Source organism: Dromiciops gliroides, chromosome 1 (genome assembly GCF_019393635.1).
Source record: "Dromiciops gliroides isolate mDroGli1 chromosome 1, mDroGli1.pri, whole genome shotgun sequence".
Lineage (NCBI taxonomy): Eukaryota > Metazoa > Chordata > Mammalia > Microbiotheria > Microbiotheriidae > Dromiciops > Dromiciops gliroides.
The window spans coordinates 128,721,479-128,746,297 of record NC_057861.1 but is presented as its reverse complement, the minus strand read 5'-3'; the positions used below and the strand labels follow the sequence as shown (position 1 = coordinate 128,746,297).

The following is a 24,819-nucleotide window of genomic DNA, read 5'->3' as shown; positions in this document are numbered from 1 at the left end:
AGTGAGGATGGGAGAAACTGTAGCTGGAAGACAAATTAGAAGGCTATCACAACAGACCACAAGAAGGAAGATAAAGTCATGAATTAGGGTGGTGCCTGTGTGGGTAGAGAGAAGGGGATTTACAAGAGAAATTTTGTGGGAGTAGAAATAACGAGATTTCACAACTAATTATTCAATTATTGTATGAGTGAGAGTAAAGAGTTGAGGATGACTAAGCACATGAACCTCAGACTGGAAGCACAGTGGTACTCCTGAGCAAACTATCATTAATCTATCTTTTATTTACACATATATTATGCTACTTGGATTAATCATTGTTTTACTTAGAAATCTGATGTAAAACATAGTCCTTTCTAGTGTGAAAAATATATTTTCATAACTGTATCCTATAGAAAACAGTGAGAAATTAATTGAACAGATCAGAAAGCAGTTAGGGAAACATAGCATCAGTTTCTTGTCCCATTATCAAGAGGGCATATACACGAGGATACTCCTTCTAAAGAAGGAGCTCAAAATTCCTTTGTTGTGCTCGCTTCAGCAGCACATATACTAAAATTGGAATGATACAGAGAAGATTAGCATGGCCCCTGTGCAAGGATGACACGCAAATTTGTAAAAAAAAAAAAATCCTTTGTTAGTGAAAGTATTTAAACCTTCTTTGCTCACTGGTTACAGACCTTGGTCGTCCAAGTTTTAGGTCTTTATTGGTAAATTAATCAGTTCCAGATTGATTAACTTTCAGTTTTCCTGACTTGTCCGTACAGGATGCTGTCAATTCCCTTAGCATGATACAAATCGGTTTGACAGTTCAACTTAAAAGCAAACAAAATGACAAGAGTATATGATTCAAAAGGGGTTGTCAGAGATATCCAGATGATTTTCCAAGTACTGGGGAAGAGATGCCTCCACCAGATGAAGGTATTCATCAGAGAGCCACCAAATCTACCAATTATCCTGAGGAAAGAAATCACAGTAGATGGGAACTTATCTACTAGCTATAAACTTTTAGGCATTTGGAGAGGCAAATGGTATACAATATCACAAATAACTCTGAGGTTTGCCTGATACCCACATGTATATTGTCTAGGTTCAGTTGGAGGGCATTTTGATCTTTCTAATCCAAGGTTTCATAAGATTCTTTTGGATAATAAGGTAGCTCCATCAAATCCAGGTGGTCTATCATTTGTATCTAGATGAATAAACTTTGCATAACTAGCCAGCACATAGATAAAAGTTATTATTTGATTTGTTGAATTAGCTATGCCTTGTAGTACCTATCACTGTTTGTGACTATATTCGTACCTTCATATTGTTCAATGTAGGAAGATTTTATCCATAGAGAATTGTTCTCTATCCCTGAGTATGACAGTCTAAGATGTCCTACTTTGGGTTGCTTTCTCTTAATAGTCCACTGGGAACACTGTTTCAGTATTTGAAGATATATGTGAAGACATTCTCATTCCAATTTATTTGTTTTGTTTTGTTTTATTTTGTTTTGTTTTTAATGAGGCAATTGGGGTTAAGTGACTTGCCCATGTTCACACAGCTAGTAAGTGTAAAGTGTCTGAGGCCGGATTTGAACTCAGGTACTCCTGAATCCAGGGCCGGTGCTCTATCCACTGTGCCATCTAGCTGTCCCTCATTCCAATTTATAATACTGCATCACTTTCATTTACACATTTGGTATGATTTCAGGAAGGTCCTGGTATCCTAAGCAAGGGAAATAGTAGTATTATTAACTTTACTGGTCTCCTTTTCTATTCTTATACCAACTCCTTCACTCCAACTATAGAAGTTGATCAGGTATGCAACCCCTTGACATGTTTTGTTTGTATAAGCTCATCCCATCTTTTTTTTTTCCTTTTTTCCTTTTCTTTCTTTTTTTTTCTTTTTTTGCAGGGCAATGGGGGTTAAGTGACTTGCCCAAGGTCATACGGCTAGTAAGTGTCAAGTGTCTGAGGCTAGATTTGAACTCAGGTCCTCCTGAATCTAGGGCTGGTGCTTTATCCACTGTGCCACCTAGCTGCCCCAGCTCATCCCATCTTGATGAGAACTGCCAACATGTTGACTAAAAGATAACACCTTGCAATGGTATTTTTCTAGTTTTTACATAGACAAATATATTCTTTTTCTTTTTTGGGTAATTAACATTTATTCAGTTATCTATTAATTTAAATATTTTCTATGCTGATATCAATTTGAAATCACAAACTGTGAAAGAGGAAGGGACCATGTGCCTGGTATATAGTAGGTGCTTAATAAATGCTAGTTGACTGACTGTCCACTTAACTCATCTGGTATCATACTTGTATATCTCTAAACCTAGTTCAAAGAGTTTTCCTAGGCTTATATTTTGTCTATAGGAGAGATTTCTAAATATCCTTTTAATTTGTTATTTTCTTTGTTATTTATTCTTTTTGAATATGGAAAAATAACAATGTTCAAAAACAAAGCCAACAGACTGCATTACTGAGAGGCAAGAGAGTTGCAAAAGTCCCACTGGATTTAATTGACAGCATTTAACTGATGAGGAAACAGAGATAAAAAGAAACAATCTTCGTAAGCTATTTCTAACCAAAGGATTTTTTTCTTTTGTACTGGGTCTGTCATTGAGTAGTATATAGAAACCTGCATAAGGAAACCTGGTCTACCAATGTAGATTAGCAATTACTCTTTAATTTGTTGTTTCAGAAAGTTCCCTCAGGAACTGAGAGGTTGGGACTTGCCCATGGTCAGATGGTAGTGCACAGAGGATGAACTTAACTGTAGGTCTTCCTCACTTAAGGCTCTCTCTCTCTCCATCATGCCAAACTGTCTCTCATCCAAAGGATAACTGGTACATTTCAATTCTTTCCTATATATGTCACGAAATCCACTTAAAATTTGAGCTTCTTAAAAGCAGGGACTTTCTATTTAAATCCCCAGTGCTTAGCACTGTGCAGGTATTAACCCATAGTAGATACTTAATATACGCCTTTTCCCTATTTGTTCATCCATTCATCCATCAATCCATTCATTCAAAGAGAGTTTCAAAGGATGATGACATTTAAAAAGTATTTCCTTATAACACTCACTTACAAAAATCATTTCATTTTAGATCTGAGGGGAGGGGGAGGACAATACATTGAAGACTAAGGTCCATTTGGTTTTCTCTTCTTTGGCTTTAAGAAGTTTCTTTTAGATGATTCTGAGTTCAGTCACAAATATTCCAACCCTACCCCATCCCCACCCCTGCTCCACCCAGTTAGGAAATTTTCTAACTTCCAGTCCCAGATTGGGCTTTGTCCAACATTACTTTTAAATCTATAGTTAAACACTTTGTGGTTGAGGGAAAATTCAGTTTATTGGAGGCATTTGAGTTATAAAAAATGATTTTCTCAGTTTATTTCTTGATAGTTTTTTTTAAAAAAAATATTTACTTAGTATTCTATTTTCCCCCAAGTATATGTAAAAACAATTTTCAACACCAATTTTTGAAATTATGAATTCCAAATTATTTCCTTCCCTCCCTATCCACTTCATTGAGAAGATAAGCCATGTGATATAAGTTATACATATGTAGTTATGCAAAACATATCGATATTAGTCATGTTGTAAAAGAAAGGATAAACAAAAAAAAAAGACAAAACCCAAGAAAAGTAAGGTTAAAAAAGAATGCTTCAATCTGTATTCAGATTCTATCAGCTCTTTCTCTGGGGATGGATAGCATTTTTCAACATAAGTTCTTCAAAGTTGTCTCGTATCATTGTATTGCTGTAAATAGTTAAGTCATTCGTGGTTAATCATCATACAATATTACTGTTCCTGTGTACAATGTTTTCTTAGTTCTGCTCACTTCACTTTGTATCAGTTCACGTAAGTCTTTAAAAGTTTTTCTGAGAATGTTCTGCTCATTATTTCTTAGAGCATAATAGCTTTCCATTGCAGTCGTATACTACAACTTGTAAAGCCATTCCCCAATTGATGGGCATTCCTGCAATTTCCTATTCTTTGTCACCAAAAGATAGCTGCTATAGGGACTCAGAGCCTTCTTCTCCTCAGCAGAACCCTCTGGCCTTCTTCCAGCTCCACCTGCTACACACCTCTTCTTTCTCACCAGGATATGCCCATGCTATGTGCCGCCCTCCTCCTTCCCTGATGTCTGATGTCCTCACCCCACCGCTGTTCTCCCTGTAGTCTGGAGCACAGACTCGTGCACCCCCACTTAACTTGCCTCTACCTCTCTTACTTTATTTTCAAAGTCTTTTTTGTGTGATTCTATGGACAGAGAACAATTCATATTTTTCTTAGAAGCTTTGGATGTAGCAGCCTTGACCTTGCTATCCTCTTCTGAGGATATCTTCCTTTTCACCATAAAAACTTTATAGGGTCAGCATTTTTTTTCTGTCTGCTCATTTTCCTAGCCTATTTCTTGACTTTTAACTCCTTCTTAAAGTGGGGCACTGCCTCCAGGATTAACTGTCCCAAGATTCAGGGGGTCCAAGGTGGTACAATTTAAGGAGAGGCATGTTCACCCCTCCCCTGGCCTATACTCTGGTCTACAAGCAACCACAGACCTGCTTGCCCTTTAACCTGGAACAGAATCTTGTTTCACTGTGACTACAAGCCCTGGTGTGCCTGAATACATCCCCCAACTGGGCTGCCATTCAAGACTTCTTTCCAAATCTTAGCATGGGAAAAACAACAGAATCCCATCTCAGCACCAGAAGGGACCCCTGAAATGTCCCCCTGGCTAACCACTCGACCCCCTCACCATCTCAGAGCTGAGTTCCAGAAGTAGCCACTTCCACAGCTGATTCCAATGTTCCCAAGGCCTGTTTTTCTGGGGCAGCCTGCCTGAGTCTGGATCTTTACTGTCATGACCCTCTATGCTCCACTCTCCCCCTGGTACAACAGACCTTTCCTGCTGACCTTCTAAGCTGTCTTTGACTGGAAAATGATCTCACCCCATCCTTTTGGGGATTCTACTGCTACAGGAATTGTCTTATGACATTATTTGAAGGTATTTGGAGGGGTTTTGGGGAGAGTTCAGGAAGTCACTGACTTTCCTCTACCATCTTAGCTCCATCCCCTTGTGGTAAAAAGTTTTAACAGTCGGTTAGATAATGGAGAGACACCAGTTTTTTTTTAGGATCACCCTTTTGGGGAGGAGACCAACAGCATGAGCTATGCATACCAGTCCGCCTGCGACGCATGCCAGATTGCCTGCTGAGCACTCGACTTCCGGGGTGCGAGCTTAAAAGGCAAGGAGAGAACAGAAGTAGGGGCCTTTTTTCCTGCTCCACTGGTCTCCTGGCTGCGCTACACAGACAGACGCAGACTGGAGTTTGACTCGGCCTGGCTCTCGGTTAACAGCACGCACTTGACTCGGTCTTTCTCCCCAAAGGTGGCCTTCGGTTTTTGGTGAGTTTTATACAGAATATAGACTAAGCCTAGACTTAAGACGATTTGTATTGTATTTCTACTTTCCTATCCTTCTAATCAACATCACCTTGTGACTACCATACAATAAAAGGTCTATCTAGAAAACCAGAAGCTTCTTCCATTTACTAGTCTAGGAGATAAATTAAGGGAAAGGTTAAGTAGGGTAGATTTATGATCTAATATCCAATTTTAATCTCACACCCTGTATAAAGTATTAGTGCAAATTTCTTTCTATAGTTATGATTGTTAACTGTATTTTACTTTATCCTTTTCCCCACCCATTTATTCTATCCTCTATCTACTTTCACCCTGTTCCTCCTCTCCTCAAAAGTGTTTTGCTTTTGACTATCTCCTTCCCTAATTTGTCCTCTCTTTTATCAGTTCTCCACCTCCTTTTATTCTCTTCTCCTCCTACTTTCCTATAGCACAAGATAGATTTCTATGCCCAATTGATTGTGTATACTATTCCTTCTTTAAGCCAGTTCTGAAGAGAGTAAGGTTCAAGCATTCTCAACCCTTCCTTCCTCTTTCTCTGCACTGTAAAAGCTCTTTCTTGTTGCCTCTTCTATGTGAGGCAATTTATTCTACCGTACCTCTCCCTCTCCCTTTCCCTTTCTTCCAAATGCATTACTCTTTCTTACCTCTTTTATTTTTTTAGATCTCATCCCATGATATTCAAGTGACAGATGTGCCCTCTGTCTATATATATATATATATATATATATATATATATATATATATATATATATATATATATATTCCTTCAAACTGCCCTAACAAAGAGAAAGTTCTTAGGAGTTACAAGCATCATCTTCTCATGTAGGAACATAAATGGTGTAACCTTAAGTCCCTTATGTTTTTCTTTTACTCTTTACTTTTTTATGCATCACTTGAGTCTTGTGTTTGGAAATCAAATTTTCTATTCAGGTCTGGTCTTTTCATCATGAATGCTTCACAGTCCTCTATTTTATTAAATATCTATTTCTCCCCCTAGAGAATTATATTGATTTCTGTTGGGTGGGTGATATTGGTTGTAATCCTCGCTCCTTTGCCCTGTATTATCATATTACGAGTCCTCTGATCCTACAATGTAGAAGCTGCTAAGTCTTGCGTTATCACAACTGTGACTCCATTATACTTGAATTGTTTCTTCTTGGCTGCTTGCAATATTTTCTCCTTGACCTGGGAGCTCTGGAATTTAGCTATAATATTCCTGGGAGTTTTTATTTTGAGATCTCTCTGACATGATTAGTGAAGTCTTTCAATTTCTATTTTATACCTTGGTTCCAGAATATTAGAACAGTTTTCCTTCATAATTTCTTAATAAATGATGTCTGGTATCTATTTTTGATCTTGGCTTTCTGTAAGTCCAATAATTTTTAAGTGATCTCTCTTGGATCTGTTTTTTAGATTAGTTGTTTTTCCAAGGAGATATTTTACACTGTCTTCTATTTTTTCTTTTCATTCTTTTGGTCTCATTTTATTGTTTTATTGGGTTTTTTTGAAGTCTCATAGATTCATTAGCTTCAATTTGCTCAATTCTAATTTTTAAGTAGTTATTTCCTTCATTGAGCTTTTGTACCTCCTTTTCCATATGGCCAATTCTATTTTTTAAGGAGTTCTTCTCTTCACTGAATTTTTGTGCCTCTTTTCTCATTTGGCCAATTCTCCTTTTCAAGGTATTTTGCTCCTCATTAGAATTTTGTACCTCTTTTACCATTTGCTCTATTTTGTTTCTTTTAAGGTGTTATTTTCTTCATTTTTTTGTACTTCCTTTACCAACCTATTTACTCATTTTTCATGATTTTCTTGTATCACTCTCATTTCTCTTCCCAATTTTTTTTTCTACCTCTCTTACTTGATTTTTAAAAAGTCTTCATGTGTTTTTCCATGGCATGAGACCAGTTCATTTTTGGAGACTTTGGAAATAAAAATATTGACTTTTTTGTCTTCTGAGTGTGTGTTTTGATCTCCCTTGTCACCATAGTAACTTTCTTTAGTCAGATTTTTTTTTTCTGTTTGCTCATTGCCCAGCCCATTCTGTTTCCAGGGTGGATGGTGCACGGTCCTCAGGTTCAGGGATTTTATGTTCATGTTTTGTGGTGTTTAAAATCTAATGTGGGTCCAAACCTGCCCGACCCCCAGTTTTTTGGGGGAAACTGGCTAAGATTTACTGATAAATTCAGCAAGAGTTTAGGCTTTTAAGGATTTATTAAAGTCTATTAGAAGTTAGTAAAGAGAGAATGGAAAACCTTAGTTTAGATGTATTCGATATAGCCAGAGAAACCCTTGCTTTTCCTAGTAGTCCATGTGAAATACCCCACCACACCAAAGTCCTGGACGAAGAGAGGGACCCTCATTTTCTCTGTCTGGCACCACCAAACCAGTTCCAGATGAAACTAGAGAGAGATCCAGCAAGTTAGCCTTCCTACTTCCTGTCTGTCTCCCCAAAAGGGGAAGTCCTTTAAGCTGATTGGTTGAGAGTGGTCTCCTGTTGATGGCATAGTCCACAGCCTCTGAGAACACCCTACTCAAGGCTAGCCAGGTGTGGTCTTGATTTAATCATTCTTAATTAGGTTCTAAGTCATTTTCTCTGTCTCACCCAATTCAATCTATTCTAAATCAGTCTTCAGGTGGGGCCCCTGGACGTCTGCCAAATCCCGTTATTTTATCCCACTTTTCAGAGATACCTCTAGGGAGCTGAAAATCTCCAATTCCCCCAATGTGGCATTGTCCAAGGAGAGATGTGTCCACTATTCTCCTAGCCTGTGCTCTGCTCTGTGAGTGACAACTAACACTCCTTTCTGCTCTGGAACTGTGATGAGGGTCCCCATTTCTCTGTGGCAGCAAGCTCATGTGTGCCACTGCTCTTCCTTGTACTGGGACTGTTACCCAAGATTGTGACCAAGATCCAAATATGGGCAAAGAAATACAGTCCTGGCCCCAGTGCTAGCAAAGAAATCCTTGCAATTTCCCTCTGACCAGCTATTTGAACTCCCACCATCTGAAGGCTGAGAGCTCCTGATGAAGCCATTGCAACTGCTGATTCAGTCACCCCCAAGACCTGTCCCCTAGTCCACTGGGGTTTGGTCTGTGATACTCCTGCCTTCACTGGCATGCAATCTACTCTCACTCCAATATAACAGACCCCTCCTGCTGACCCTTCAAAGTGTCCTGAGCTTCAAAACCACCTCACTAAATCCCTGTTCAGATATATATCTGATTATTTGATTCAATCAAATGTTCTCTTCTAGTGAAGGAATCAGAGCCAAATGACAGAATTTTGACCCTTATATCTCATTTTCCTCAGTTTTGGGACAATCTTAAAAAAGATCCTTAATTCAGGGAGTTCTAGAATTATCTAATCCATTTGATACCACTATTTAAGCCAGAAAGGGATTAACTTGGAAATTAAATGCTCCTTTAGACCTTAATAACTCAAACATGCTTAGTACTTCACTTCTAATGAATAATTTTAGAATTATATGACACATATGATTTTTTTTTTTGGTGAGGCAATTGGGGTTAAGTGACTTGCCTAGGGTCACACAGCTAGTAAGTGTCAAGGGTCTGAAGCCGGATTTGAACTCATGTCCTCCTGAATCCAGGGCAGGTGCTCTATCCATTGCGCCACCTAGCTGCCCCCCCCCACATATGATTTCAATACAAGTAAATTAACCAGTACATAAGAAACCAAAGGGAGATAATACTTCTTTCCAAGTGACTTACTTTTTTGTTTTGTTTTCTTTTTTTTTGGTGGGGCAATGAGGGTTAAGTGACTTGCCTAAGGTCACACAGCTAGTAAGTGTCATATGTGTCTGAGGCAGATTTGAACTCAGATACTCCTGAATCCAGGGCCAGTGCTTTATCCACTGTGCCACCTAGCTGCCCCCCCCCAAGTGACTTACTTTTGAGAAAAATAATAATTTTGTCCCTGAGAAAGACTTAGGCTTGAGGGTGGGGTGAGGGTCAAAGGAAGTTTGAAAGTAGACTAAGAAGACAAAACCGAAAGCAAAACTATAAATTCTCTCATAATAGTTACAGGAGTATGTGACATTCAAAATAAGATAATTTTCATGTATTTTCTATGTAAAATACCCGAGTTAGAAATCAAATTTACCTATTTCCCTTTTATTTTAACTCTTGTTTTCAGGAAGTATCACTCAAGACAGGAAAGCAACTTAGTTTTCTAAATCAGCTGACTATGAGGGAGTAATAAATAGTAATACTTTCCATTTTTATAGTACTGCCCCCAAATAGATTAAATTTAATAACTTGATGTTGCCCTACTTAAACTCCCCTCTGAGGTTGCCAGAATAGGTATTATCCACATCTTACTGAAGATGAGATGCTCATGTAAAACTCAGATGGACTAGAATGACTTGCCCAAGTTCATATGTTCAGTAAGTCATAGGAAGTTGTATGGAGACTATGTAGTGTACTCACTGGATAGAGAACTGGGCCTAGAGTTAGGAATATCTGAGTTCAAATTTGACTTTAAACACTTACTAGCTTTGTGATTATAGGAGAAGTCTTGTATTATTTTCATCATGCCATTATAACTTTACACTGCTCTATCCTTTTAACATCAGGAATTTTTTTGTTTTGCAATTCTGTTTTTCAACTTACACTTTTTAGTTCTCATAAAAGATTCTTGCCTCAAGCAAAAAGAGATTTCACTTGCTAATTAAGGGGAAAATACTAGCATATAATAATTGACACCTAAATCATCTAGTCCACTGTCCTGTTCTGTCAGGGAATAATTTAAATCACAAGGAGAATAATCTAGCTTTAAAATGTCTTATCAGCTATGTGCTGTCTATTTTCTTGTACTTTCCTATCATTTAATAGCTCTTGTCATTAGTATAGTCTCTTAACATTCATCCTAAGAATCTTTTTGATTTTAACAAAGTATGCTGTCCTTGACAGTACTGAGTTTTGAATATTATTATGTTCATTCTTTCAAAATAATTGTCTATTAATCCATCTGGATGACACTCTTGAGGGTAAGGATGATTGTACACTGATTCTAATGTTAAGGATCTTGAACAGGTATTATCTAATACCAGTGCTCACATCTCTTCTTTCAATCCTTTAGTATGACAACTGGAAAAACAATGAACATAGGGCTACTATACCATGCTTATGACAGGGCAGTACTGATTCTAATGTGGAAGTATAATAAGAGCCATACTCAGAATTGCTTGTTCTGGTTCCAGAGGGTCATGTGAAAACTTTGGAGCCTACTCCCAGCCATGTGGTGATCCAGAACTGGGAAGATTTGACATTCTTATATGACATAGCAAACCTTCAGTGATCTTTTCATCCTTGGGCAACATGGTGATGCTTCAGTTAAAATAAAAGATAACTTACGGACTCAAACTCTTTCTCTTTGATTCTCTAGGTAGCATGAGAGTGGTATGGCATTTTTTTAATAATTTTTTTTTAAGTTTAGTGAGGCAATTGGGGTTAAGTGACTTGCCCAGGGTCACACAGCTAGTAAGTGTTAAGTGTCTGAGGCTGGATTTGAACTCATGTACTCCTGATTCCAGGGCCAGTGCATGGTATGGCATTTTAAAAGTGTAAGAGATAATTTCTAGGTAATTAATCATTTTATTAATAATGCTGATATTTTAATAAAACGTCAGTGCACCCTCAAATGCCAAAGCCAATCATGGTGGTGGGCTCACATAGTGCTGCCCCCACATGGATTAATACCCCTTGGATGAGGGGTATTCCTGAAGGTGGCAATCAACTCTGATTGGTTAATAATTGATGAGAGAATGAATATTACAATGAGGGACTGGACTTATTTTTTATGAATCCTGATTATGTCATTTAATTCTAGGTTACCAAGCCTTGGGCTTTCTATTCATAGAATTTATCCCTGCCCAAACCTGATTAGAAGGTTGGATGGGGTCTGACCAAGTTTGAGGGGAGTTATTTCAATTTAATTATCAGGAATGTCTTCCAAAAGACTTAACTTTGACATAAGGACTATAGAAAAAGGTGAAGCTCTTGATTTCCCCAAATCTTTGGTTATTAATAATTATTTCTCTCAGTTGGGGCAGGGCAGGCCTTTAACCATTTCATCATCATGTTGGCATGAAGTCAAGGAGGTAAACTTGTGCCTTGAGTATAGGAAGGAATTGCCTTTCTTTTACTTGAATCATATTGTATGTTGAGTATCATTTCCCCCCTCTGTCCTTTTTGAGGAAGCTCTTGATAATATCCACAAAAAAAAAATCCCTGGAAGAACAGGAGACTAACTTCTCCCATTAGTCAGCCTAGGACTGAACCTGGACTAAAATAATATGCCTTATGGGGATGGCTGAACAAGTTTTGGTATATTATTGTGATGAAATACTATTGTTTTATAAGAAAGGATGAGCAGTATGCTGTCAGAAAAACCTGGGAACACAAATGAACTGATGAAAAGAGAAGTAAGCAGAAGCAGGAGAGCACCGTACACAGTAATGGCAATATTGTACAATGATCTCTTCTGGTTCCAAGATGGCTGAGTGAGAAAGGAACCCTCTGAAGCCCTCCCAAATATTGCCTCCAAACTAAGAGAGAACTACCATAGAATTATTCCAGGAGCAGGGAAGCAGTCTACCAGCCTGGTAGGAAAAGTCTGTTTTACCTGAATGGGAGGGAAGTAAAACCCAAGAGCAGCAGCAGCAGGACCTAGGTTCACAGGAGGGAGCCTGAAGCAGGGTTCTAAGCCTGGGGCAATATACCAGTGAGGCCCTGCCCCCCTGCAAACCAGCAGCCCCCTAGGCAAGTAAGCAGTCTGAGCAGCATGGCAAGGACCCTCACCAGCCATCCCATCCCCAACACAAACCATTAGTGAGACCTTGACTCCACTGCTGACCAGTGTTAAAGCCCTACCTGAGACTGGCCAATAGCAAGATAACATTCCCCCTCACACCCTACCCCCAACCAGGACCTACCAGCAGAAATATCCCTTTGCCACAGTAAAGCAGCAGCAGGGGGCTCCAACTCTCAGCAGATCTGCAACATAATTACCCCTCTAGAGCCTCCTAGATGAGATACTCTGTTACCATAGGAACCCAGCAGCAAGTCCTCACGCCTTGGGCAAATTTGCAACAAAATTATTCCTCCAGGGTCGGCTAACAGAAAGGCATGGTTAACATAGCAAGCCAGCAGCAGAGAACAACCCCTGGGGCACAACAGCAACAAGATCCCTCCTCTAGGGCCAGCAACCTGAAAGACTTTTAACCATAGCAACCCAGAAGCAGGGCACCAGCCATAGAGAAGGCTAGCCCATACTTAGGGGAGGCTAAAAGGGAGGATCAACCCCCAATCTAGTCAGAAGGGAAGCTTAGCCTACACAGAAAGCAAATGGTTAAGCCCTGCAGCCCAGTGAAAGCCACCAGTAAGATTCAGAGCCTCAGCACAAAAACTTGGGACAGTACAGGATAAAAATAAGAAGTCAGAAAAAAAAAAAAAAAGCAAGTCACTATGGTGATAGGGAAGATCAAGGCATAAATTTAGTGGAGGACAATATTACCAAAATGGCTACAGGTGAAGCTCCAAAGAAAAATGTAAATTGGTCTCAGGTCCAAAAGGAATTACTGGTAGCACTTAAAAAGGACTTTAAAGAGAAAATTAGAGAAGTAGAAAAAGAAATGGGAAAAGATATGAGAGTAATGCAAGAGAATCATGAAATAGAAAATAGTATGGGAAAAGATATACAACAATTTACTGAGGAAAATAATACCGAAAAAAATGGAATTAGCCAAATGGAAAAGGGAATACAAAAGATCACTGAAGAAAATAATTTTTAAAAAGTTAGAATTGAACAAATGGAAACTAATGACTCTATGAGAAATCAAGACATGATAAAACAAAATAAAAAAAGTAAAAAAAAAAAGAAGAAAATATGAAATTTCTAATAAAAAAAACAATTGATGTAGAAAACAACTTCAGGAGAAATAACATAAGAATTATTTAACTGCCCGAAAGCTAAGATAAAAAAAAAGTATGTACAATATTTTTCAAAAAATTATCAAAGAAAACTGTCTTGATATATTAGTACCAGAGGTCAAAATAGATACCGAAGGCATACACCAATCACTACCTGAAAGTGATTCCAAAATGAAAACTCCCAGGAAACATCATAGTCAAATTTCAAAGCTCACAGATCAAAAAGAAAGTACTGCAAGCAACCAAAAAGAAACAATTCAAGTATTATGGAACTACAGGGTGAATTACACAGGATTTGGCAGCTTCCACATTAAAGAACCACAGGGCTTGGAATATGATATACTGGAGTCAAAGGAGTTATGTTTATAACCAAGAATCAGCTACCGAGCAAAACTGAATATAATGTTTCAGGGAAAAATGGACATTTAACGAAATAGAGGACTTTCAAGCATTTCTCATTAAAAGGCCAGAGCTGAATAAAAAAATTTGACCTCCAAATACAAGACTCAAGGAAACATCAAAAGATAAAAAAAGAAACAAGAAGGAAAAATGTATAAAATTCAAAAAGTTTAAACTGTATATTTCCATGTGACAAGATAATATTTGTAAGTCTTAAAAACTTTATTATAAGAGCAATTAGAGGTGACATTGATAGGATGACAACCCCAAAACAAAATAAAGGCATAAGAAAGAAACTGCATGGAATAAGGGGGTGGAAATTGAATGGGGGTAAATTTTTCCACAAAGGAGAGGCATGAAAGAAGTATTATCATGGAGGAGAAGATGGCAGAGGGGGATGGGGGTGTGTGGAGGTGGGAGGGAGGTAGTGGCAGGCAAAGATTAAATCTTATTCTCATCAAAGTTATCTCAAAGAGGGAATAACATCCACAGTTGAATATAGCAATTTATCTTACCTTATAAGGAAGTAAAAAAAGGGACAGGGATAATAGGAGGGGAGGGGGAGACTGATACAAAGGAGGGGATGTTGGGGAAGGTGGTGATAAAAAGTAAAAAACACTTATGAAAGGGGATAGGATGGGGGGATAAACAGATGAAAAATATCATGGAGGGAAATAAAGTTAGTTATCATAACTATAAATGTGAATGGGACAAACTCACTCATTAAATGGAAGTGGCTAACAGAATGGATTAAAAAGCACAATCCTGCAATATGTTGTTCACAAGAAATCCATTTTACACACAGGGTAAACATAATAGGCTCGAACAGAATCTATCATGCTTCAGCTATAGCAAAAAAAAAAAAAAAAAAAAAAAAAAAAAGCAGGGGTAACCATCATGATTTCAAAGAAAGCAAAAGCAAAAATAGATCTAATTAAAAGAGATAAAAAGGAAACCATATCTTGCTGAAAGGTACCATAGTTAATGAAATCATATCAATGCTTAACGTTTATGCACCAAAGGGTATAGAATCTAAATTTTTGAAGAAGTTGAATAAGTTACAGGAGGAAAGAGATAATAAAACTATACTAGTGGAGGACCTTAACATTCCCTTCTCATAACTGGATATAGTTAACCAAAAAATAGACAGAAAAGAAGTTAAGGAAATGAACAAAATTCTTGAAAAGTTACATATGATAGCTCTCTGGAGAAAAAGGAATGGGGGAAAAAAGGAATATACCTTCTTCTCAGCAGTACATGGGACCTACACAAAAATTGAACATGTATTAGGACATAAAAACCTCACAACCAGATGCAGAAAAGCAGAATTAGTAAAAATGCATATTTTTAAATCATAATGCAATAAAAATTACATTCAATAATGGGCAATTGAAAGGGAGATTAAAAGTTAATTGGAGGGCAGCTACGTGGGTCAGTGGATAAAGCACTGGCCTTGGATTCAGGAGGACCTGAGTTCAAATACAGCCTCAGATACTTGACACTTAACTAGCTGTGTGACCCTGGGCAAGTCACTTAACCCTCATTGCCCTGCCCCCCCCCAAAGTTAATTGTAGGGGGCAGGTAGGGGGCACAGTGGATAGAGCACTGGCCCTGGATTCAGGAGGACCAGAGTTCAAATCTGGCCTCAGACACTTGACACTTCCTAGCTGTGCAACCCTGGGCAATTCACTTAATTCTCATTGCCCTGAAAAAAAAAAGTTAATTGGAAATCATATAATCTGATCCTAAAAATAAAGAACAAATCATAGCAACAATGATTTCATTAAAGAAAATGACAATGATGACACAATATATCAAAATTTATGGGATGCAGCCAAAGTGGTACTTAGGGGAGAAGTTACATTTCTAACTGCTTACATCAATAAAATGGAGAAAAAAGCAGATAAATGAATTTGGCATGCAACTAAAAACTAGAAAATGAACAAATTTAAAACCCTCTATTAAACACCAAATTTGAAATCCTGAAAATCAAAGGAGAGATTAATAAAAGTGAAAGTAAGAAAATTATTGAATTAATAAATAAAATCAGAAGCTGGTTTTATGAAAAAACCCAATGGAATAGATAATCCATTGGTTAATTTGATCAAAAAAATGAAAGAAGAAATCCAAATTAGTAGTATGAAAAATGAAAGGGGTAAACTCACCACCAATGAAGAGGAAACTAAGACAATTGTTAGGAACTATTTTGCTCAATTATATGCCAATAAATTTGACTATCTAAATGAGATGGATGAATATCCACAAAAATATAAATTATCCAGGTTAAAAGAAGAAATAAAATTTTAGAAAAATAAATTGAACAAGCCATCAATGAAATTCCCAAGAAAAAAATCCCCAGGACTAGATGTATTCAAAAGTGAATTCTACCAAACATTTAAAGAACAATTAATCCCAATACTATATAAATAATTTGAGAAACTAAGTGGAGTCCTACACTATTCCTTTCATAAGCAAATATGATGCTGACACACAAACCAGGAAGAACCAAAACCAAGAAAGAAAATTATAGACCAACCTCCCTAATGAATATTGATGCAAAATTTTTAAATAAAATACTCACAAGGAGATTACAGCAATGCATCATAAGCATCATACACTATGACTGGGTGAGATTTATACCAGGAATGCAAGGAAGGTTCAATATTAGAAAAACTGTCAGCATACTTGACCATATCCATAACAAAATCATTAGAAATCATATGATTATCATATTAGATGCAGAAAAAGCCTTTGACAAAATACAGCATCCATTCCTATCAAAAACAAGCACAAGAGAGCATAGGAATAAATGGAGTTTACCTTAAAATGATATGTAATAATTATCTAAAACCATCAGCTAGCATTATTTGTAAAGGAGATAAGCTAGAAACCTTCCCACTACAATCAAGGGTGAAGCAAGGATGTCCATTATCAATTCTATTATTTAATACTGTACTAGAAATGTTAGCTATAGCATTACGAGAAGAAAAAGAAATTAAAGGAATTAGAATAGGTAATGATTGCAGATAATATGATGCTATACTTAGAAAAGCCTAGAGACTCAATTAAAAAAAATACTTGAAATTATTAACAACTTTAGCAAAGTTTGAGGATACAAAATAAACCCACATAAACCACCAGCATTTCTATTGTATTACCAACAAAGTTGAGCAACAACAGATAGAAAGAGAAATTCCATTTAAAATAGTTGCAGATGATATAAAGTATTTGGTCATAAATTCTTCCCTGCCAAGACAAAGTCAGGAACTATATGACCAAAAGTATAAAACACTTCACACAAGTTAAGTCACATCTAAACAATTGGAAAAAATATTAATTACTCATGGGTAGGTCAAGCCAATATAATAAAAATTACAATCCTACCTAAGTTTATTTACTTAGTGCCATACTAGGTAACCTATCAAAAATATGTTGTAGATCTAGAAAAAAATAATCATAAAATTAATCTGGAATAATACAAGCTCAAGGACATCAAGGGAATCAGGTGGTCTAGCAGTTCCAGATCTCAAATTGTTTTATAAAGTGGCAATTATTAAAAAAATTTGAAACTTGCTAAGAAATAGAGAGGTGGATCAGTGGAATAGAATAAATTACTATTGTAATCTAATATATGATAAACCCAAAGATCCAAGCTTTTGGAAAACAAAACAACAACTCATTTTACAAAAGATGCTGGGAAAACTGTATAGACCAAGATCTCACCCTGTATACTAAAATAAAAAAAGCAAATTAAGGGAGCATGGAATAGATTATTTGACAGATTTAGGGACAGAGGAAGAATTCAGTGCCAAACAAGGTATAGAGAGCAATGCCAAATGTAATATAGATAATTTTGATTATGTAAAATTAAAAAGCTTTGACACAGACAAATCTAATGTAACCAATATTATAAGGGAAACGGAAAACTGGGAAATAATTTTTGAAACAAGTGTCTCTGATAAAAACCACATTTCTCATATATACAGGGAAATGAGTTAAATTTATAAAAGTGTAAGTCATTCTCCAATAGATCAATGGCCAAGGGATATGAACAGGCAGTTTTCAGACAAAGAAATCAAAGTTAAAATTCTCTAAATAACTATGGATCAGAACAATGCAAATTTAAACAACTCTGAGGATGTTGCTGGGCATATGGAAAAACTGGGCTGTTAATCCACTGTTGATGGAATTGTGAATGAATCCAACCATTCTGAAGATCAGTTTGAAACTATTCCCATAGAGCTATCAATCTGTATATACTGTGCTTTGATACAGCAATGGTACTTCTAGATTTATATCCTAAAGACATCTGAAAAAAGAGAAAAATACTTATTTGTACAAAAATATTTATTGCAGCTCTCTCGTGCGTGCGCTCTCTCTCTCTCTCTCTCTCTCTCTCTCTCTCTCTCTCTCTCTCTCTCTCTCTCTTTCTTGGTGCCTAAGATTTGGAAATCAAAGCAATGCCTATCAATTGAGGAATGGCTAAATAAGCTGCGGTATATGATAGTGATGGAATATTATTGTGCTGTAAGAAATGACAAGCAGGATGATTTCAGAAAGGCCTGAAAAGACTTGTGTGAATTGATATATAGTGAAATGAGCAGAACCAGGAGAACATTGTGCCTTGTGACAGCAATATTGTTTGATGAAGAACTGTGAATGACTTAACTATTCTCAGTAATACAGTGATCCAAGGCAATCCCAAAGTACTAATGCTGAAGCATACTATCCACCTCTAGTGAAAGAATTGATATCGATCGAACACAATGTGAAGTGTGCTATTTTCTACTTCTTTTTTCTTTTATTCAAGTTTTCTTATACAAAATGACTAATATGGTAACATTTTACAAAATTGCACATGTATAATCTATATCTGATTGCTTATCACCTCATGAAGTGGGGAATGGAAGAATGAAAGAAAGGATAGAGTTTGGAACTCAAAACTTTAAATAAAAAAGGTTATTATAAGAAATATTGTAAAATGATTAACTGTTAATCAATCAATACAATGATGCAAGGTAATTCTGAAGGACTCAAGATGAAAAATGCTATCCACCTCAAGAGAAAGAGCTGATAGAGTATGAATGCAGATTGAAGAATACTTTTAAAAACTTAAAAAATGTCCACATTTTCTTTAACAACATGAATAATATGGAAAATGTTTTGCAAGACTACACATGTATCACCTATAACAAATTTCTTGTCTTCTAAATAAAGGGGGAGGGAAGGAGGAAAGGAGAGAATTTAGTGGAATAGAATAGATAGAAACGACACTATAGTTAATGATTATAGTAATCTAGTATATGATAAACCCAAAGATCCAAGCTTTTGGAACAAAAACTCATTATTTAACAAAATCTGCTGGGAAATCTGGAAAACAGCATGGCAGAAACTAGGTATCACACTGTATACAAAAATAAGGTCAGGGGCAGCTAGGTGGTACAGTGGATAGAGCCCTGGCCCTGGAGTCAGGAGTACCTGAGTTCAAATCCAGCCTCAGACACTTAACACTTACTAGCTATGTGATGCTGGGCAAGTCACTTAACCCCAACTGCCTCACTAAAAAAAAAAAAAAAAATTAAGGTCAAAATGGGTACATGATTTGCACATAAAAGATGATACCTAAGAAAATTAAGGAAGTATTGAATTCTTTATCTGTCAGATTTATGGATGGGGAAGAATTTATGACCAAAGAAGTTATAGAGAATAAAATTAAATATAAAATAGATCATTTTGATTATATAAAATTAAAAAGCTATTGCAAAAACAAAACTAATTTAACTGAGATTACAAGGAAAACAGGAAACTAGAAAAGAATTTTTGAAACAAATATCTCTGATAAAGGCCTCATTTCTCAAATATATAAAGAACTATGTTAAATTTATAAAAATACAAGTCATTCCCCTATTGATATTCTGTCCACAGATACACATATTTTAGCCTCCAGAGGAAGGTAGTCAAGTTTGACAGGCATAAGCAATGCAAGTGGCTAATATGGTTATTTCATTAAATCTCAAACTGTCACATTTACTTCATATAATCTAAAACAAGAATCTGTCATTCTGGCTGCACAGCATTTTTTTTTTCCTGAGCAACGCTGACTTTTACTCACACTTTGTTGTTAAGTCATTTATCTCGGGTCCAACTCTTTGTAACCCCATTTAGGGGGTTCTTAGTAAAGATAGTGGAATGGTTTGACATTTCCTTTTCTAGCTCATATTTTACAGATGAGAGAGGATCTAAAGCAAAGTTAAGTGACTCACCAGTGTCTGAGTAAGTTCTGAGACAGTATTTGAACTCAAGAAAATGAATCTACCCAATTCCAAGCCCAGTGCTCTATCCACTGCAGCAACTGTTTACCATACTGGCTGTATTTTGAATATAATAATTTTTTAGAAATTTTATATTTCCAAGCTCTTGAACTTTGAATTTTCCTCCTAACTACAACCTGCTACTTTCTTACTTCTGTTGAAACTGCTTTTTTAAAAAAATAAGTTTTTATTCTTATTTTCTATTTCCTTCATCACCGTAGTATAACATGTATTCTTTCACCTTCCCCTCCTAGAGAGTTATCCAATGTGACAAATACAATTTTTTTTGGAGAGGAAAAATATTTTAAAGTGCCAGTACAACTGATTGAGAAATTGAAAAAGTATAATAATGTATGCAATCTGTAATAACTGTGGGCCCACTACTTCCCCAAAGGACTAAATTGGGGTGGCTTTTCAATTCTTCTCAAGTCCCCTTTCATCTTTATAATTTTGTTACATTTACTTCTGAGTTTTTTGTGTCATTCTTCCCTTTTCAATTGTTGTAGTTACTGTGTATATCCTGCTTGTACATAGCTGCCTGCATATCTCACCTATATATAACACAGAAACACACACACACACACACACACACACACACATGCATCTGTGTGTGTAATATTTATAAAATCCAATATTTTTCAAGAGGCTTTCTTTAAATGTACCCTTTACTGCTAGTGCCTTCTCTCTATTATATATCTATATCTACATCTATCACCCATCTATCCATCTATCCATCCATTCATCCATCCATCTATTCATCTGTAGGGGCCAAATTTAATATGGGGAGAGTTAATTGGGTGGCTCACCATAATATTGGGGTTCAGAAAATAACAAGGGACCTCTAGGTCCAACGTTTCCTCCCTTCCAAACTGCCTGTTTTAGTTATTTCTCCCAGGCCAATAAGAAAGGAGATTAACAGCCTCTTTTCCACAAACAAATCAGGTTTTATAAATAGGAATAAAATACGCGGAAAAGGTAAAGTTAGTAAAGCCAGTGACAAGGGAATATGGGAAGAGAAAAATGGATACGCTCCCTGGCTCTAGCAAAGACTGACTCAATCCCCAAACTTGCTTCCAGCTCAGCTAATTTGAAGAGCTGGCCTCATTTCTATTAACTCACCACCTGGGGTCCATAGTTTTTATGGGAGTTAGCTGTGCAGCCACTCTCCAGTCCACTCTCGGAAGCTCACCAACAGGAAAGAGAGAGAGCTCCCAGCCTCAGCGTTCTCTTTTCTACCTTTTCTCTCCCTCCCCCCAAAGGGAGGTCCTTCAAGTTGCATGGCTGAGAATGATGTCAGCACTCAGGGCAGGCCAGGTGTGGCCTATATCTAATAATCTCAAGTAGGTACTTAGTTGATTTCTCAAATAATACTATCAATCATATGGGACCCCTGGGCATCTGCCAAATTCCATTATTTTATCACACATCCATCCATCTATCTATCTATCTATCTATCTATCTATCTATCTATCTATCTATCTATCTATCTATCTATCTATCTATCTATCTATCTATCTATCTATCTATCTATCTATCTATTTTTCTATCTATCAAATTACCTATCTATCTCTTGATTATTTATACTTGTGTGGCTTGGGTGGAGGCCAGAATGAGCATCACCTGAATACCATGAGGTGCCCTACCTCCCACCCTAGAGCCCTGAAGTATTCTTTTCTCCCCTCTTCACCCTGTTCCCACTATACAGAAGATCAAATTGTGCATGGACTGCCAGAGTTTTAAAAACCTCCAGTACTGCCTCAGTGACCTGAAACCCATTGAGAATCTCCCATTGCCCAGCAAGGAGGAATTGAGAGAACTTCAGGAGTAGCCCATTGACCCTCAAATCTGGCAATAAATCTATCAACAATATCATGGGGATCAGTGTTTACTTCTCAACTGATGTGTTTGATCTCGTGAAGTATGAGATGGAGAAGCTCCCTTCTATTTTCAATTTGCAAGAATTGAAGGTGTACAGAGATAAGCTGTAACAGCAGAAAGCCACTGTCTCTAAGAAAGTCTCAGATTTGATCCTTGAAAAGCAGCCCACTTATATCTAGGAACTCGAGAGAATGACCTCAGTGCATATTGGCCTTTAGTTGGCAACTGTCACTTGTACCAGTGGAAGAAGGCACGTGAATATCACAAAAAAGGGTTTTGCTCAGGCCAGTATGAAACTTCTTTTGGACCAGAAGAAACACCAGCGAATGGTCCACATTTGAAATCTTTGAGCACCAAAAAAAAAAAAAAAATGCTTTAAAGAATTGATATGTGCTTAAGTGAGATGCTGGAGAAAGAAGATTATTTTGGGGCCATCCAGCTTTGCCTGGGGTATCATCAGGATGCCAGCAATTTCTGACACTACGACTGCATCAGTGAGCTGGACTCCATGCTGCAGTAAACCCTTGAGAAAATTGAGGAGCAGTAGGACACAGTGCTCTCTAAGATCAGCAAGAGCTTTAATGTTGCCCATTACACCAGGGCTGAAGGCCTCCAAGTTCCTGAGGAACAGTCAGACCAGTATGGATCATTTTCCTGGGGTACATGGAACTGTGTGAATTCAACATAGACACTAAGTTCCAGAAGCTTCAGTACAAGGACTTCTACATGCATGTGACATCTGACAGCTAGATTCTGTGTCTGGCCAACCTCCCAAAGCCTTGGGGGAAATCATACTTAGCTGTTACAAGACAATGGAGTGTCACACAACAGGGAGGATATAACTAGAGCAACTGAAAGGAGTGGTGTGATGGGGCCTCATTAGCCAGACTTACTGAGATACTCATAGATATGGCTTTATAGGATCAGTTACACTCCTTTATTCATATTGTACAACCAATCAATCAAACATTTATTAAGTGCCTACTATGTGCCAAGTGCCATGTACTAGGCTAAGTCCTGAGGATACAAAAAGAGACAAAAGAAAGCCCTTGCTTTTGTGGATCTCACAATGTAATGGGGAAATCAAACAAACAAAAAAGAAAACAAATATTTTCAAACAAGCAATATACAGGATAAATGGGTGGGCAGTAGTTAATGGAAAAAAGGCACTAGAATTAAACAGGATTAGGAAATGATCCTTTTAAAGGATGGAATTTTAGTTGGGACTTAAAGGAAACCAGGGAAGCTAGTAGATAGAGCAAAGGAGTGAGAACATTTTAGGCTTTGGAGCCAGCTAGAGAAAATACTCACAAATGAGAGATGGAATGATTTGTTCATCTAACAGCAAGGAGATAAGTGCCACTGGATTAAAGAGTAAGTGGCAAAGAGTAAGGTGTAAAATGACTAGAAAGATAGGAGTGTCCCAGGTTATTAGGGGCTTTGAATGACAAGCAGGGGATTTTTATTTGATCCCAGGGGCAATACAGGGGGGCACTGAAGTTTATTGAGTGGGGGTAATATGGTCCAACCTGGGCTTTAGGAAAAATCACTTTAGTGGTTGACTGGAGGATGGATTGGAGTTAGAGAGACTTGAGGAAGGCAGATCTATGAGCAGGCTGTTGCAATAGTCCAGGCTTGAGGCAATGAGAGCTGGCACCGGAGTACTGGCAGTGTCACAGGAGAGAAGTGGATTTGTAGGAGAGATGTTGCAAAGTTGAAATCAATAGGCTTTGTCAACCGATTGGTGTTGATAGAGAAAGTAGGAAGAAGGGGGGGTTTAGAACAAATAAATGAGTTCCATTTTGGGGATGCTTAATTTAAGATGCCTACTGGAATCTAGTTCTAGAAGTCTGAAAGGCAGTTGGAGATGTGAGATTGGTCAGTGGAGAGTTTGGAGCAGGATAGGTTGATTTGAGAATCCTTAGCAAAGAAATATAATTAAATCCACAGGATCTGATGAGATCACCAAGTGTAATGGTATAGAGGGAGAAGAAAAGAGCTCAGGATAGAACTCTGAGGGTTACCTCTGGTTAGAGGAAGGGATCTGGTGAGGATCTAGCAAAAGAGACTCAAGAAACAGAGAGATAGGTAGGAAAGTGGTATTCCTAAAACCTACAGAGAAGAGAATATCAAGGAGAAGATGTTGAGCAATAGTGTCAACAGCTACCAAGAGATCAAGCAGAATGAGGACTGAGAAAAGGTTATTGGATTTGGCAAAAAAGACATTAATTGGTAACCTTGGAGAGAGCAGTTTCAATGGAATGATAAATCTGGAAGTCAGATTGTAAGGGATTAGAAAGAGTAAAAGGAGAGAAAATGGAAGCATCTGCTTTCATGGAGTTTAGCCACAAAACATCAGAAGAAATATAGGATGATAGCAAGGATGGATAGTGTAGGGGCCAAATTTTAATTGGGGAGTGTTAACTAGGTGGCTTGTTGCAATATTGGAGGAAGGAAGGAGACCAACAGTTTCCCTCAAAAACAGAACAGGGTTTATTAACAAGAATGAACTTAAAAACACAAGCAAGATCAGTAGAATTAAGGGAAAGGAAAAAATGGGGGAAGAGAAATGATACAACCTGAATAACACCACCACCCAGGAATCAGCTGTGTCCTGTCACTTTCCAGCTTCAAGCTAGAATGGTGAAACTCCTCCCTTCTCCTTCCCAGTAGACCCCAGACTGACCACACACAGACCCAAGCCAATTGGCTGTAAGTCCTGACAGTCACATGACTGTCCTCACTGGGCTCCTAGTCATTATAATTTTGCCAGGCCCATGTAGGCATTGTCGAATGGTGATGACATGAGGTAACATGGCAACAGCTACAACCAGTGGGTGGAGCACCATGCCATTGA

At 37.5% G+C, this 24,819-nt stretch overlaps 1 non-coding gene and 1 pseudogene across 1 annotated transcript; both read left to right on the top strand.

The window, feature by feature from the left end:
• The first annotated feature begins 525 nt into the window (after positions 1 to 525).
• On the top strand, positions 526 to 632 carry LOC122737495. Its single transcript, XR_006354330.1, has one exon. It is a non-coding gene; the product is annotated as a U6 spliceosomal RNA (small nuclear RNA).
• Positions 633 to 21,804: 21,172 nt separating this feature from the next.
• On the top strand, positions 21,805 to 22,712 carry LOC122746469 (annotated as a pseudogene).
• The last annotated feature ends 2,107 nt before the right edge of the window (positions 22,713 to 24,819 follow it).